Here is a 15,301-nt window from a genome sequence, read left to right as displayed (position 1 = left end):
ACCCAATTATATGTAGTCTCCAAGAAACCTACTTTAAATATAACAAAACAGATGAAAATACAGAGACAGATAAAGATATACACTAATCAAAAGAAAGCTGAAGAAGCTACACTAATTTTGGACAGAACAAATTTCAAAGCAGGCAGACATATCAAAAATAAAGGGTAAAGGATAAAGGAGTTAATTCAGCCACAAGATATTAACAATACTTAATGTGTGCATGCCTAACAGAGAGTCAAAACACACAAAATAAAAAAGTGATAGAAATGCAAGAAGAAATTGATGAATTACTCTCATACTTGGAGATATCAATATCCCTCTATTGGTAATCGATAGAAAATCAGGAAAGACATGCCTGAATTGGACAGGACCATCAGTCTAATGGATCTAATTGGTATTTATAGAATACTGCATTCAACAAGAACAGAATACACATTCCTCTCAAGCTCACATGGCACATTCACCAATGAAGACCACATTCTGAGCCATAAAATACACCTCACATTTGAAAGAATAGAAATCATATAAAGTATGCTCTAACAGCATGATGAAATTAAACTAGAAACAAATAATAGAAAGATACCAAGAAAATCCCATAACACAGAGACTAAACAACACACTTCTAAATAACACATGGGCCAAAGAAGAAAAATCAAGAAAAATAAAAACTGGGAAGGAAATGAAAATGCATATAGAACTCAACCAAATATAAGAGATGCAGCAAAAGCAGTCCTTAGAGGACATCTTATAGCACTGAACACATATTAGAATAGAAAAAACACCTAAAAAAATCAGTAATCTAAGTTTCTACCTTAGGAAACTAGAAAAAGAAAAGCAAATTCAACCCAAACTATGAAAAAGAAATAATACAAATTAGAGTACAAATCAATCAGGAAAATCAACAATGTACCTGGCCCAGTTTAAATTTAAAATTTATTAACATCTTGCCAGGCTAAGAACAAAAGATTTTACAAAGACACAAATGACTAATATCAGAAATGAAAGCAACACCATCAGTACTGACCCTATAAACATGAAGATGATAAGAGAAAATTATGAACTATGCCCACAAATTTGATACCATGATGAAATGAACCTATTCTTTGAAAGATACAATGAAACAAAATATATAAAAGAAAAAAAAACAGATAATCTGAATACATTTATATGTATTAAAGAAAGTGAATCAGTAAATAACCTTCCAAAACAGAAATCATCAGGCCCAGATAGGTCCACTGGTAAACTCTACCAAACATTTAAGGAAGATATATCAATTCTTTACAAATGATACCAAGTCTCTTTCAGGAAATAAGGATGAAGGAATACATTCTAATTCATTGTATGAGCTAAGCATTACCCTAATAAGAAAACCAGACAATGACATTACAAGAAAGGAAAACTATATACCATTATCTTTCATAAATACAGATGCAAGAATTCTCAACAAAAAATTAACAAATTCAATCAAACAATATATAAAAATAATTATACACAAAAAATTAAGTGGGATTCATTCCAGGTATGCAAGGCTCATTGACCATTCCTAAAGCAAGTGATATAATCCGTTAACAGCAACAAGATAAAAGAATAACATTTTATCAAGAGATGCAGAAAAAACATTTCACAAAATCTAAAACCCATTCAAAACTACACTAGGAATTGGGACACCTGGATGGCTCAGTCAGGTAAGCAACCAACTCTTGATTTCAGCTCAGGTCATGATCTCAGGGTTATGAGACTGAGCCCAGCATCTGGCTTTAGGCTGGAAGTGAAGCCTGCTGAAGATTCTCTCTCTCCCTCTTCCTCTGCCCCCCTCTCTGCTCGTGCATGCCATCCCTCTCTGCTCGTGCACGCCATGCACGCTTGTGCACGGTATCTGTCTCTCTCAAAAACAAAAAAAACAAAAACAAAAACAAAAACACTAGGAATAGAAGGGAACTTCTTCAATGGAAAAAACATCTAAAAAAAAAAATCTACAGTTAACACCACTTTTAATAGTGAGAAACTACATGCTTTCCCAATCAGATCAAGAACAAGGATCACCACTGGTATTCAAAATGTTACTTGAAACCTTAGCTAATGCAGTAAGACAAGAAAAGGAAATAAAAGGTATACAGATAGGGAGAAAGAAAACTGTTTGCAGATGACAAGATCATGTATGTAGAAAATCCCAAAGAATACATACACACAAACTATTGAAGCAAAGCTGCAAGATACAAAGTTAATATACCAATGTCACTGCTTTCTTACACACCAATAATGCACTGGAATTTGAAATTAAAAACACAGTACCATTTATATTAGTACCAAAAAAGAAAACCCCCACAAAAAACTTACATAAAAATCTAACAACATACAAGATCTACATAAGGAAAACTCTAAAACTCTGATAAAAGAAAATCAAAGAGGATCTAAATAAATGCACAGATATTCCATTCACATGCATAAGAAGACTCAGTATTATGTCAGTTCTTACAAACTTGATCTATAAACTCAATGAAATCCAAATCAAAATCCTAAAGTTATTCTGTGGATATGATAAACTGATTTAAGGTTTACATGGAAAGGAAAAAGACACTCAAGAGCCAACACAATATTGAACCAGAACAAAGTTTGAGGTTGGAAACTACCCCACTACAATACTTACTATAAAGCTAGGCTAATCTATACAAGTGACCTTTGAACAAGAGTTTGAACTGTGTGGGTCCATTTATACACTTTTTTTAAATATATACAGTACAGTACTGTAAATGTATTTTTTCTTCCTTATGATATTCTTAATAACACTTTCTTTTCTCTAGATTAAAGAATACAGCATATATTACAAAATATATGTTAGCAACTGCTTATGTTATAGGTAAGGTTTCCAGTCAACAGTAGGCTATCAGTAGGGGGGGCAGATTAAAGGTTATACACTCATTTTGAACTGTACAGGGGGTTGCAACCTGGGTTGTTCAAGGGTCAACTGCATAGTGTGGCAATGGTGAAAGAACAGAAAAATAAATAAATGGAACATAATAGAAAGCCAGAGCCAGATATAGACGCACATAAATATCTTTGACAAAGAAGAAATGATAATTTAACAAATAAAGTCTAATGGTAGTGGAACAAGTGAAGATATGTGGGCAAAAAACTAAGTTGACAAAGAACTTAAAACTTTCACAAAAATTAACACTAAATGGATAAAAGACCTATACATTAAGTGTAAAGCTGTGTAACTTCTAAAAAGGAATATAGGGAAAAAAAATCTATGTTACTTTGGGTTTGGCAATGATTTTTTTAATTCTTTTTTTAAGTAGGCTCCAGGCTGGGCTCCAGTGCGGGGCTTGAACTCATGACCTTGAGATCAAGACCTGAGCTGAAATTGAATCAGAAGCTTAACTGACTGAGCCACTCAGGTGTCCCTGGCAATGAATTTTTAGATACAACATCAAAAGCACAATCCAGGAAAGAAAACACTGATAAACTGAATTTTATTTAAATTAAAAACTTTTGCCCTGCATAAGACACTGTTAAGAGAAGACAAGCCACAGACAGAAAAAAATATTTGCAAAACACATATATGATAAAAGACTGGTATCCAAAATATACAAAGAACTATGAATTCTCCTTAATGATAATGTATCAATACTGGTTTATCAACTGCAATAAATATACCACTCCAGGAAAGATGTTAACAATAAGGTAAACTAGGTTAATAGTAGGGGAGCTAGGCCAGTAGGAATATATGGGAATTTGTTGTATTATCACATCAATTTTTCTGTAAAACCTAAAATTGCTCTAAAAAATGAATCCATTAACTTAAAAATCCAAAATGGAAAAAAAAAAAAAAGGATGGAGCAAAGTGCAAAGTCACAATCTTCACTTTTCTCTGCTGTCAACTATGGTGATCCCAAAACACATGGGAAAATATAGACCCAAAAACTCTACTCTTTTTAATGACAATTTGTGAAAAATCCAGGTGGGAACACAAACTTATGGAAGATTTGTGAAAATGAAATGTTAAGTACAAAAGGCAGTCACTTTCAAGTCAGTAAAACAAGCAACCTATAAAATGAAGTAAAAATCTCTGTAAAATACAATATATGGGCAAAATCTGCTTTGGGAGAATATGACCCTATGAGAATGTTTGCAAAACAATAATGGTAATTCAAAGAAAATATTAACTACTTTAAAAATATTTTAAAACTAATTCATCTGTTTGTTTTTGTTCTTAAAGAAATCAGAATAGAATATTTACATATGAAAGTAAGAATACTTATATATGAAAATAAGAAAAATTTTTGTATTTTATTCATTCTTGTCAACACTGATCATGGCACTATTCAGGAACATAACTAATATATAATTTGACTATATAAAGTTATCAGTGCTGTGACACTAAACATTGTATTTTAGCTTCTAAACATATGTCACATACAAAATTTGTTTCAATATAAATTTTTAATACATGATGCCCACCATCAATCAGAGTGGTGCTATATATATCACATTAGACATGATTCAAACAAGAGGTCTAATGGCTATTAGTTCCAACACAGCTTTTAGAGGAAATATTTTTGGTTTTTAATCATTGTAAAGTAACTAAGACATACACAAACCTAGAAGTGATTATTTTAAGAAAACAATATAAGTTGACATTTCTAGGTCATCTATATTAAAAATGTGTATTCTTATAATGGTGTCCAGATGAAAGCATATGGGAGAAAGTGAAAATGTACATGTGCACCAAAAGAAAAGCTAACACACTTAGACCTTTAATATTGTCAAATCTGATCTCAATCTTTTGGTCAAAACTTCATAGGCATTTCATTGCCATGTTAATCAAAGAAGCAGTAAAATATCTAAGATTTTATTGTGTTTTTACTGAAGATAAGAAGGGACATTGAGAAAAGGATGTGATATTAAGGGGAAAAAGAGAGGAAAAACTAGCAACCCCAAGAGATGCTTCTTTGAGGATAAGCACCTAGGAAAGGATCTGGAGTGAAGAGGGGGAATAAGACTGAAATAGAAGGGGAAAAACTGTCAATTCCAGGTTTCATCTACCTCCTAATTTATTTTTTTTAAAGATTTTATTTATTTATTTGAGAGAGAGAGAGAATGAGAGATAGAGAGCATGAGAGGCAAGAGGTTCAGAGGGAGAAGCAGACTCCCTGCTCAGCAGGGAGCCCGATGTGGGACTCGATCCCGGGACTCCAGGATCATGACCTGAGCCGAAGGCAGTCGATTAACCAACTGAGCCACCCAGGTGCCCCTACCTCCTAATTTATAATGTTCAACTTATATCTCATTTTCCAATTTAAGCATTTCATAAAACATAGTCTCATCGGCCAATCCTGTTCAGATAAGATAAACACATAACAACAAGGTCACTTAATAACCACCAGTATTTTAATTTGGGCTAAAATTCATCTTCAAAAAACTGAAGTGCTGAAATAGTTAAAATTAAATGGAGGCCTCTATCCCACTCCAACAGAAGACAAGGTTCTATAGAGTAACACAGAAGAACTCTACATTGGGGAATACCATGCACAGCAGAAAATGAGGGTATCATAAAAAAAAATCAGGGGTGCCTGGGTGGCTCAGCTGGTTAAATGGCTGATTCTGGATTTCAGCTCAGGTCATGATCTCAGGGTCGTGGGAAGGAGCCCCATGTAGAGCTCTGTGCGTGGAGTCTGCTTGTCCCTCTCCCCTCCCACTGCCCCGCTCGCTCCCACTGCCTCGCTCGCTCACTCTCTCCACCACTAAAGTAAATAAATAAATAAAATATTTTAAAACAAAATCAAATGTTGTGATTCTTGTGCTGTTTTGACCTGGTTCTCAAAGCACTGGCAACCAGGCTTATGCCATGCACAAGGTTTCTCATAACAGACATTAATGACATTTTGAACTAATTCTTTGTTGTGGGTGGCTGTCCTATGCATTATAGGATATTCAATAACAACTGCAGCCTCTATCCACCAATTTTCAATAGCATTTCACCCTTAATAATCACGTATGTTTCTGGACATTGCCAAATGTCTCGTGGGGGGGCATAGTGTCACAGCTGAGAACCACTGACTTAAGACGCAAAAGACTGGAAAATTGTTTTCACCGGGCTCTTGTTAGCCCAAGAGAAAAGGCTTGCAAATAACACCAAAAAAGTGGATATCAGGGTTCCCCCACCAAATATGCTCCGGCCAAATCTTTCCACAGGGAGATCCATTAATATCTAGCAAGCCTCAGCCAAATTCACAGAGCATGAAATAGCTTCTTAATGCCCTTTACATAAATTTGAACACACAACAAAGGATCACACGATAGCTGAGGAAAGCCTCTAAGATGAAAGCCTTTAAAACATCCTAACAGAAAGGATAACTTGGGAGAAAAGAGAGTAAGCAGGGAGAAATAAATTTCAAAATGTAACTTTAATTAAATTCATAAAGGAAAATATCAGGATGCCATTTAAAAAATGCAGAGATCAAAAAAAGTATTGGAAATTAAAACCATAACAACAGAAATTAAAGTCTCAAATGTTTAAAAAATCAAGTAAGTTTTCAAGAAACTAAAACAAAAAGACTGGCAAATGATCAAATATGTGAGAAAAGAAATAATCTAAAAATATAATGTCTAATTGCAATTTCAGAACCAAAAACACAAGCAAGGAAATTACATAGAAGTATCAGAAACTTTCTCAGAGCTAAGGACTACAAGTTGCCAGACAGAAATAACCCATGAAATGCACAGCAAAGTGGATGCCTATAGACTCATAACTCCACATCACTGTGACATTTCAGAACACTAGGTACAACAAAGAGAACGTTCTATAAGCTTCAAACAAAAAGGGTGTAGGAGCTCCACTGGGAAGAAAAAAGTGAAATGCAAATTGTTGAAAATATGACTTCAGATTTTATATGAAACACTAAGGATTCCTTCACAATTCTGAAGAAAACCATTTCCAACTTAGAATCCTACACTCAAACTAAGTTAGGGTAATCTAAAAACATTTAGAGGTACATAACACCTCAAAACATTTGCCATTTAGCTACTGGAGATTGTGACCAAACAAAATGAGGATAACATTAACCTTAATAGATAACAATTAACTCTTTAATGATAACCTATATTAAAGAAATTCTAAAGCATGTACTCAAACAAAAGAAAAAAGATCCCCAAAGAAAATTCAGAGATGCAAACATTAACACAAGCAAAGAATTACATGGGATATAGGAGAGGATCCATAATTAGACAGAGAGAGGTTGCAGGGGCAACCATATCAAGCAGCCCCTAAACTGGAGATCAGAATGTCCTAGGAGAAATTTTCTCAAAGATGGTTAAACTAAGTAAAAAAAAAATATATATATACACATATACACGTATATGTATATATACGTGTACATGTACATATATACACACACATACACTTCTGAACCTATGGAGAGATGCTGACAACATGCAGATTTTTTAGAACTGAATTGATAAATATTGAGAAGCTATACAAACATAGAATCTTTATCTACCAAAAACTAAGGTATCACTGGAATGATGGGGGGAGGGCTTGGGTATTTGGGGGAAAAGCCTAAATTTACACCACCCATAGAGGACGTCAACCGATAGATAATGACTAAAATGGAAAAATCAAGTGGTAGCATATGTTACTTGGAAATACGGAGTTAAATACCAAAACAATCAGCCAAAAAAAGTTTAAAAAGTGTTTACCTCTAGAGATGGGGAAATGGGGGCTTTAAGAGCCACCCTGTCCAACATCACACCCTTCCTGGGGCTTAGCAAGATGTGAGGATAAAGGCCCAACCATTTCAGTCCACCATGGTACAACTCTGGTGGGCCACATTCTGGAGAATTAAACTTGTGATAAATAAACGTAAGCTGTTTTTAATTAGCCATGTAGAAGTAGTTAATATTTCAAGAACGTGTTCTTTTACATTTTAGACTATTAACTCAAAATCTGCTTGAAACTATTTTCTAAATTTTAACTAACTTGGTGGGGGGCGGGGGCGCCTGGATGGCTCAGGTGGTTAAGTGTCTGACTCTTGATTGCAGCTCAGGTCATGATCTCAGGGTTGTTAGATTGAGCCCTGCCTAGGGCTCCCCACAAGCAGGGAGTATGCCTGAATTTCTCTCTCTCTCTCTCTCTCTCTCCCTCTGCCCCTCCCCCCACTTGCATGCACATGCGCTCTCTCTCCAAAATAAATACATAAAAACCTTCAAAAAAATAAATTCTAATTAACTTGGATTATTATGCTATAGAGCCTTATGTGATTTAAAATTTTTTAAACTAATGTATGACTTAAGTTAAAACACACAAGTTTGGTTGGAAGTAGAAAGCTCTTGAAATCAATTCTCAAAAATTTTTTAAAAGGAAAAAAAGAGGATAAGGGTTCTATTTATGGTAATGGCTGATCAGATCAATCCCGCTGAAACCAACAAAAAATTCTTCACAAATAAAGCAGTATGAAATTGCACACCAAAATCTAGAAAGTAAACCAGAAAAATAAACCCTATACTCAGTTACTTCTTCCTGAGGCCTTTTACCTTTCCAGAAGAAAAAGCTGAGAAAATAGAAGAAAGGCTGAGCTGCTGGTAGATTTCCTGGGCTATGAGGGAAAAAAATCAAAACACAGGATCGACCAAAAGTGGGATGCAAATAAATCATCACCCAAATTAAGCTGAGATCCTAAAGGCAAAATCATCAGGTCAGGGAGAACCAGATGTAAAATAGAACTCATACAACTCATGACTTGTAGCCCTGCTTAATGTCATGTGTATGTGTATGTGTGTGTATAAATACAAATATATGTTTTATAGATTCATATATATATAAAACAGTAAGTTTTGAACATGAACTAAGTGACTTGGGACTGGTAGCATGCTTAATCATCTTTCCTAGGAAAACATGGCTTCTTGAAAAATATACCATTATCCTAAGACTTAAAAAATCCTATAATTTTTCAAATCCAATAACTAGCATGTAGGCACACAAGAAAAAAATCATGAACCAGCAGAAACAGACCCTTAAAAAATTAAGAAACTGAAATTATCAGTCAAAAACAAATTATGAATAATAAAAATAAAAGCCACAACTGTAATTTTTTAGCAAGTAGCTACAAACAGGAAGAACTGGGGTGACTTACTTCTTAAAAACCCACTGACCCAGAGATTCAAGCATCTCAGTTTACCCAAAACAGGAAAAAGAATTCTATACAAAACATCATAAAGTAGCAGAAAACTTAAGACAAAGAAAACATTTTTTTAGAGATTTCTTTCAAAGCAGCAAGTATTAGATTGACAGCTGACTTCTCAAATCACTAATGGAAGCCAAAAAAATAAATCAAAAAGCAAAAAACCCACAGTGGAACATTATCTTCAAGATTCCGACAAACAATCACAATCTACAATTTAAAAGACCCAAAACATTCTTCAAGATTGAAGATGAAACAAGACACTGTAAGGTAAGCAAAAAATTAAGAAACTGATCGTCAGTACATCTGTAGTAAAGATATTCTAAACAGTATATTAAAAGATCTTAAAAAAATTCTATAAAAAGTTCTTTAAAGAAAATTCAGAGATGGAAAAATTAATGAAGACTGAAAATGGTAAAAATAATAGGAATATGTAACTGAACATTGATGGTAAGAACAGTACTGTTCAAGTGAAATACAATACCACTCATATATATATATAATTTAAAATTTTCTAGTACCCACATTAAAAAAAAGTAAAATTAATTTATTATAGTTTCAACATGCAATCATAATAAAAACCTGAATTATTTTACACTGGTTTCATACTAAGTCTTAGAAATCTGGTATTTGACATTTACAGAACATGACAGTTCAGATGCTAAATCGTCATCAGAAATACTTGATCTTTATTTTTATAGTTTCAAGCTGAAAGGAACATTTACATACCCAAGTTGTTCCAGACATACTTAAGGGTTTTTCAACAACTGAATCAAGTTATCAATTTTCAAATTTAAATTAACACTACATAAAACTAAAAATTCAGTTCCTCAGCAATACTAAGCACATTTCAAGTGGTCCACGGCCAGCCACAAGCGGGCTAACAGTATTGGGTAGCACAAGTATAGAACCTCTTCCTTTGAGTTAAAATTACAAAGATTTAAAATAATGCTAATAGCATATAAGCCAGTAAGGAATGAAATGAAGATAAAATCACTGAGGATGCAAGAAATGCTCCAAGCACAGAGAAAATATTTGCCACACTGGTCTAATCTTTAAGTAAAACATCGACAACCCAAAAGAAACATTGTGAATAGGAAAAGACATTTCAAACAAGAAATTGAAATAGCCAATAAATTTTTTACAAAATGCTCCAAGTCATTAATAACCAGAGCACTGTAAATTAAAACAGTAACATAAAGCCACATTCATCACGTTGGCAAAAATGAAAAACATCAACTGTTGGTGGGACATTAGAAAAAAGTTATGTATCATACACTGCTGGTAGGAATAAATTGATATATCTATTTTGGAAAAGTCTGGCATAATCTACACTCTCCAAAAATGCATGCTATGTGCATAAAATACATGCATAGAACATCTATAGTAGCATTGCTTTTAACTGCTAAAAACTGGGCACAATCCAAATGTCCACTAATCTTAGAGTAATTAAATTAATTGTGGTTTATTCATAAAAGAACTTACTACACCATTTACTATAGACATTACCATACAAAAATGAAAAAATATGTACTACAGCTAAATCTACTGACAGGGTTAAAAAAATATTGGTGACCACAGAGGAAACATACACAATGTGTAATTCTTTTCTAATTTTTTTAAAGATTTTATTTATTTATTTGACAGAGAGACAGCAAGAAAGGGAACACAAGCAGGGGGAGTGGGAGAGGGAAAAGCAGGCTTCCCGCTGAGCAGGGAGCTTGATTCCAGGACCCTGGGATCATGACCTGAGCCGAAGGCAGACGCTTAAACAACTGAGCCATCCAGGCGCCCCCGTAATTCTTTTCATACAGGTAAAACACAGGCAAAATTCATCTACATCGTGTAGGAATGCCAACATTGGTGGTTAAAAAAAAATACTTGAAATAAAAATAGGAAATAATTACCTAAAAATTCAGTTAAGTGTTAACCTCTGGAAGTGGTGAGCAGGAGAATATTCAGGAATGGATGGGGGGGGGGAGGAGTAGGTCTCCAGTGCCAAGAATGTTTTAGTTCTTGACTTTGGTAGCGATCACCAGAGGGTTCACTTAGTAATTATTCATTATACTGCATACCTATGATTTGTGCCATTTTTTGCATATTTAGTATCTTAACATAAAAAAATTTGTTACCGAAGGCACTTAAATTACTTTGCTATAACTTTTTTTCTTTTATAAAGTGGTAAATGTTTAGCTGCAATACAAACAAAATTTTAAGGCACAGGAGTCTAATGTTTACTCCGTTTTGACAAAAGACTACTACACACAGAGAAAGAAGCACTAGGCAATGATGTATAAATACGGTCCATTGCCAAAACATAAGTAAAATGTAGAAAAGTAGCAACTTTGATAGTGTATCCTAAAGAACTCATTACAGAATTAAATAATACCAATACAACAAACATGAGGAATTTTAGATGATTGGTCTTAAAAAAAACCATAAAGGGTGATAATCTTTCAAAGTACTTTTACCAAAGGTAACTGAAAGATCGCAATGGTTCTAGTTAAGATTGTATGAAATGAATATGAAAAAGAAATGGTGATATTTTACTAAAAAAGCCTTACTAATGTAAATTCGTGAATTCTTCAATAGTTGGAATTACTATCTTATGAGGGAAACATTTCCAGCAAAAATAGTTGGTATTTGAGAAACCAGAGGCTCTAAATCCGAAACTAGTAACCAAAGAAACTTAAAACAAAATATCCATTTAAAAATCTCTAATGTACACTACAGAAAAGGAAAATTTTATGTCCCTTCTCTATAAACCGTACAACATCAAGGAGTACACAATCCCATATCCCTTTTTGAGAACAAGCATAGGCGTTGTGTTGCATCAACAACGCCAAGATACGGGAGGCAAATTCCATTCAGGACTTCTCAGCTTGCTCCCTCCTCCCCAAAACCACTCCAGAATTCCAGGGAGCATAGCAAAGTAAGGAATGATGGTCATAATACCCAATGCAAGTAATGCATCCATTGCCAGAAGTTGTCAAAATTCACACATGGAGCTTTTCTCTCCCCCTGCTCTGAGCTGAACAGTCAACAGAGTCATCTCTGATCCCGTTTCTCTTTAGAAGCGTGATCATCAAATTCCCCCCCAAGACCGGGTGCAGTCAACACCCCACCAGAGATCTACTCTCTTGAGGAATCCCTGCAGACTTCAGGGATTTGTCGGCAGCCTCACAGGAAGCCCACGAGATAGAAGGGGCCTGCCTGGTTTCTGGCCTGCCTGGCCTAGACGAGCCTGCCCTCTTCCCGCATTCCCAGTCTCCGCAACCTTCCGTTCTCATTCTTTTCGATTCGCCTTTCGTCCTGGCGACCTTGGCCTTCGTTTTGAGGCCAGCCTACCCCATGTTACCTCTCACAGAAAAGTCCGCCCTTAGCAGGGCAGAGTATGAATTTGGCGACCACAGGAATCGCTTCACAGGCGCCGCTCGCCGCGTAGTCGGCTCAGCTTCACCTGCTACGACCAACGGTACACCACTACTCCCGGCATTCCCCGCGCACGCACCGCGTCTCCCACCCCGCCCCACTCCCGCCCCAACACGTGACCTACATGCGTCTCCGTCCCCGCCCACTTCCGTTCCTCCACTTTCCCTTAGGAGAGAGGAGGGGCAGGGGGTGTTAAAGAGTAGCGACTTCCTCCTACTCCCCGCCCCCGCCCCTCTACCCCCTGCTACAATGTCTTCCGGGTCGCAAGTGCCTCGGAGCCTTCTGGGAAACCGTATCATTTCCTCCCCTCCCCCTCCTCCTGCCTTCAACCAACCAGCCTCCCGTCAGGGAGGGGCATGCGCAGTGAGTGCCTCCCGTCTCTTCTACCCGAACCCCCCCTCCCCCCCCCCACAAGGAAACCCCCGCAGCAGCAGCAGCTGATGATGAAGAGAGAGGCAGTGGCAGAGGGGGGGCACCTTTTATTTCTATTTTTAAAGGGACAGGACACTAATTTTACCCCACTTCAACCTTGAATTGAGGGGGGTGGGGGGAAGGCGGCTGAGTTCCTTCCCCCACCCTCCAGCCCTGAGACCTGAGAGGGGGATTGAGCCTGAGAGAGAAGAAGGAGTTTCTTCTTCTTCGAAAACCCCCATCCACGACTCCTACCCCCTCACCCCTCCACTAGCCTCCCTCCCGAGCCCCCTCCACCCTCCTCCTCTCTGGCCGTGAGAGGAGGAGAGAAAGAGACCAAAAGCCTCTTAGCAACACAGACCCTTCTCTGCTGCTGCTGCTGCCGCTGCTACTGCTGCTGCTGCTGCTTGGCCCTGGCTGGAGACATCTCACTACACCCAGGAGCAGCCACTTCCCCAGCTCTCCTCCTCCTTCGCCGCCTCCTCCTCCACTCCCCCCCCCCTTTATTACCCTTTGTGTCATCCTCCACAGCTCCAGGGAAGGCACTCAAAAGTGGGGGGCAGGAAAGGTAAGTGTGTCTGTTGGGGCTTCATTGCCTTCCTCTGGCTCTGACTTTAACTCCGGGGCAGCAGTAGCACCAAACCACATACGCAGTGGAGCTCCGGGGTGAGGAGGGGGTGGTGCTGGGGTGGGGGGGGGGGGGGGGGAAGGGGGGGTTGGAGTGGGGAGGGGTGTGTGAGGTGGGTGCCCATCCTGTCAGAGGAGGAAGGGCACTTTTATTTTTATTTGCTGTTGTCAAAAGTGGTTTCTCTTCTCCAGCTAACATCTGATTGTGTCTTGCTCCAGTGGGGGAGAATACAAAAACAACCCCCTCCTTCCTCCAATGAGGCGCCAGGGAAAGAGACAGAAAGAGGCACACTTTCTAGATGTCACTTGAAAAAATTCGTTTGGAGAGCTTTTTTCCTTTTTCCCCAGGAAAAGCTCCACTGCATTTGTTTCTGAGTGGGAAAATGTCGGGATCTGGATTGTATTGGAACTGCTTATCCATTTGTAGACCTGAGTGTTTTCCCCTTTTTGATTCTGTATGTGATTTGGAAATTGACTTCAGTGTTGGAACAGACTTGATTGGTTTTTGCTTTCTGGGTTTAATTTTCCTTTTTTTGTTGTTGTGTCTGACTTGCATGGGAAATTTCAAATTTTTAGTTGATAGAGGCCTTTGGTTAGGTTTTGACTTGTATTACTGCTTGTTTTGTTAAATGTTTGTTTCATACATCAGCATGTAAAGTTCAAAGCTTAAAATGCGCAAAGTTTAAATACCACCGGTATTATCTCTTCCTACAGATATTTATTCTTGATATTTATTTTCCACAAGACGAGAATATTAGCTATTTTCTAATTAATCTGGGTATTTTTCTAACCTTTGTAACTTGTCTGAACAAGTAATCCCCATTGAAAACTTTATGTTGTTCTGGCTTCATGGAAGGCCAAACCTCTCCATCAGTAGTTTGCTGGATTGGTACCACTTTCAGTTTTAACTGAATTATTTATTTTGTGTTGTAAATTGAGATGAGTTTTTCATCTCTTGGGGTACTGAACCAAATTGCTCACTGTACGTAAAAGGAGACATTTCTAAAATATATTTTCATGAGTCAAATCATGAAGTCGTAGTTAGTATATTCATTGTAGTTAGACATGAATTGAAAGATAAATCCGGGTTTAGGTTTATAGAATAAGGTCTTCATAAAAATCACTATGGCTTTCAAATTCAGTGCTGTATTTTATTTCACAAATGCTAGGAAGTATTTTTCCAATGTAGGCCTTTTACTAGGGCTTACATTGGAAAGTGGCATTTTGTTTCATACATACATTTCTTTATCCTTTCCTTGAAGATGGATGCACACATTCATATATACACTCTCTCACACACACCACTCTCTCTCTCTCTCTCTCTCTCTCTCTCTCTCTCACACACACCCTTTTTTGTAACTGCATTGGTATCTCTGATCCCATAATTTATGTCAGCAAAAAATATTCTTCTGTAAAGCAGCAATTTTATGATCAGACTGGTAGTATGAAAACAGCAGTTTGATCAAATAGAAAAGATTGAAGAAAAATAAATCTAGATGGATAATTGACATAAATATTATTAAAACATGGTAATACTTTTAATTTTTTATTTTTTGATGGTAAAGCCGAAACATAATGTGCTTCTATTTTAGTGGCAGAAACGCACTGCAAATGTAGAAACTTGTTCTGTAAAATTTTCATTAATGTGTGCA

At 36.8% G+C, this 15,301-nt stretch overlaps 2 protein-coding genes across 13 annotated transcripts in view; one reads left to right on the top strand and one right to left on the bottom strand.

Moving 5' to 3' along the window:
- Window positions 1-13,631, bottom strand: part of ORC4 (origin recognition complex subunit 4) — a 96,340-nt gene extending 82,709 nt beyond the window's left edge. For 3 of the 5 annotated variants that reach the window (XM_073884281.1, XM_025856256.2, XM_025856247.2), the window contains exon 1: window positions 12,538-12,677. The gene's annotated coding sequence lies outside the window, so the exon portion shown is untranslated. Of the gene's footprint in view, window positions 1-7,978; window positions 8,154-12,537; window positions 12,678-13,532 lie in introns of those variants that run through there. The other 2 variants (XM_025856276.2, XM_073884294.1) reach the window with 2 other exon arrangements.
- MBD5 (methyl-CpG binding domain protein 5) overlaps window positions 12,952-15,301 on the top strand; it is a 459,856-nt gene continuing 457,506 nt past the window's right edge. For 7 of the 8 annotated variants that reach the window (XR_012375710.1, XR_012375707.1, XM_073884226.1 and 4 more), the window contains exon 1: window positions 13,457-13,590. The gene's annotated coding sequence lies outside the window, so the exon portion shown is untranslated. Of the gene's footprint in view, window positions 12,975-13,456; window positions 13,591-15,301 lie in introns of those variants that run through there. The other variant, XM_073884217.1, reaches the window with a different exon arrangement.

The sequence above is a fragment of the Callorhinus ursinus genome, unplaced genomic scaffold (assembly GCF_003265705.2).
Source record: "Callorhinus ursinus isolate GAN/ISIS: 27379988/994484 unplaced genomic scaffold, GSC_fseal_2.0 scaffold2, whole genome shotgun sequence".
NCBI lineage: Eukaryota > Metazoa > Chordata > Mammalia > Carnivora > Otariidae > Callorhinus > Callorhinus ursinus.
The sequence above is the reverse complement of the archived record's forward strand: the minus strand, read 5'-3'. Positions and strand labels throughout refer to the sequence as shown.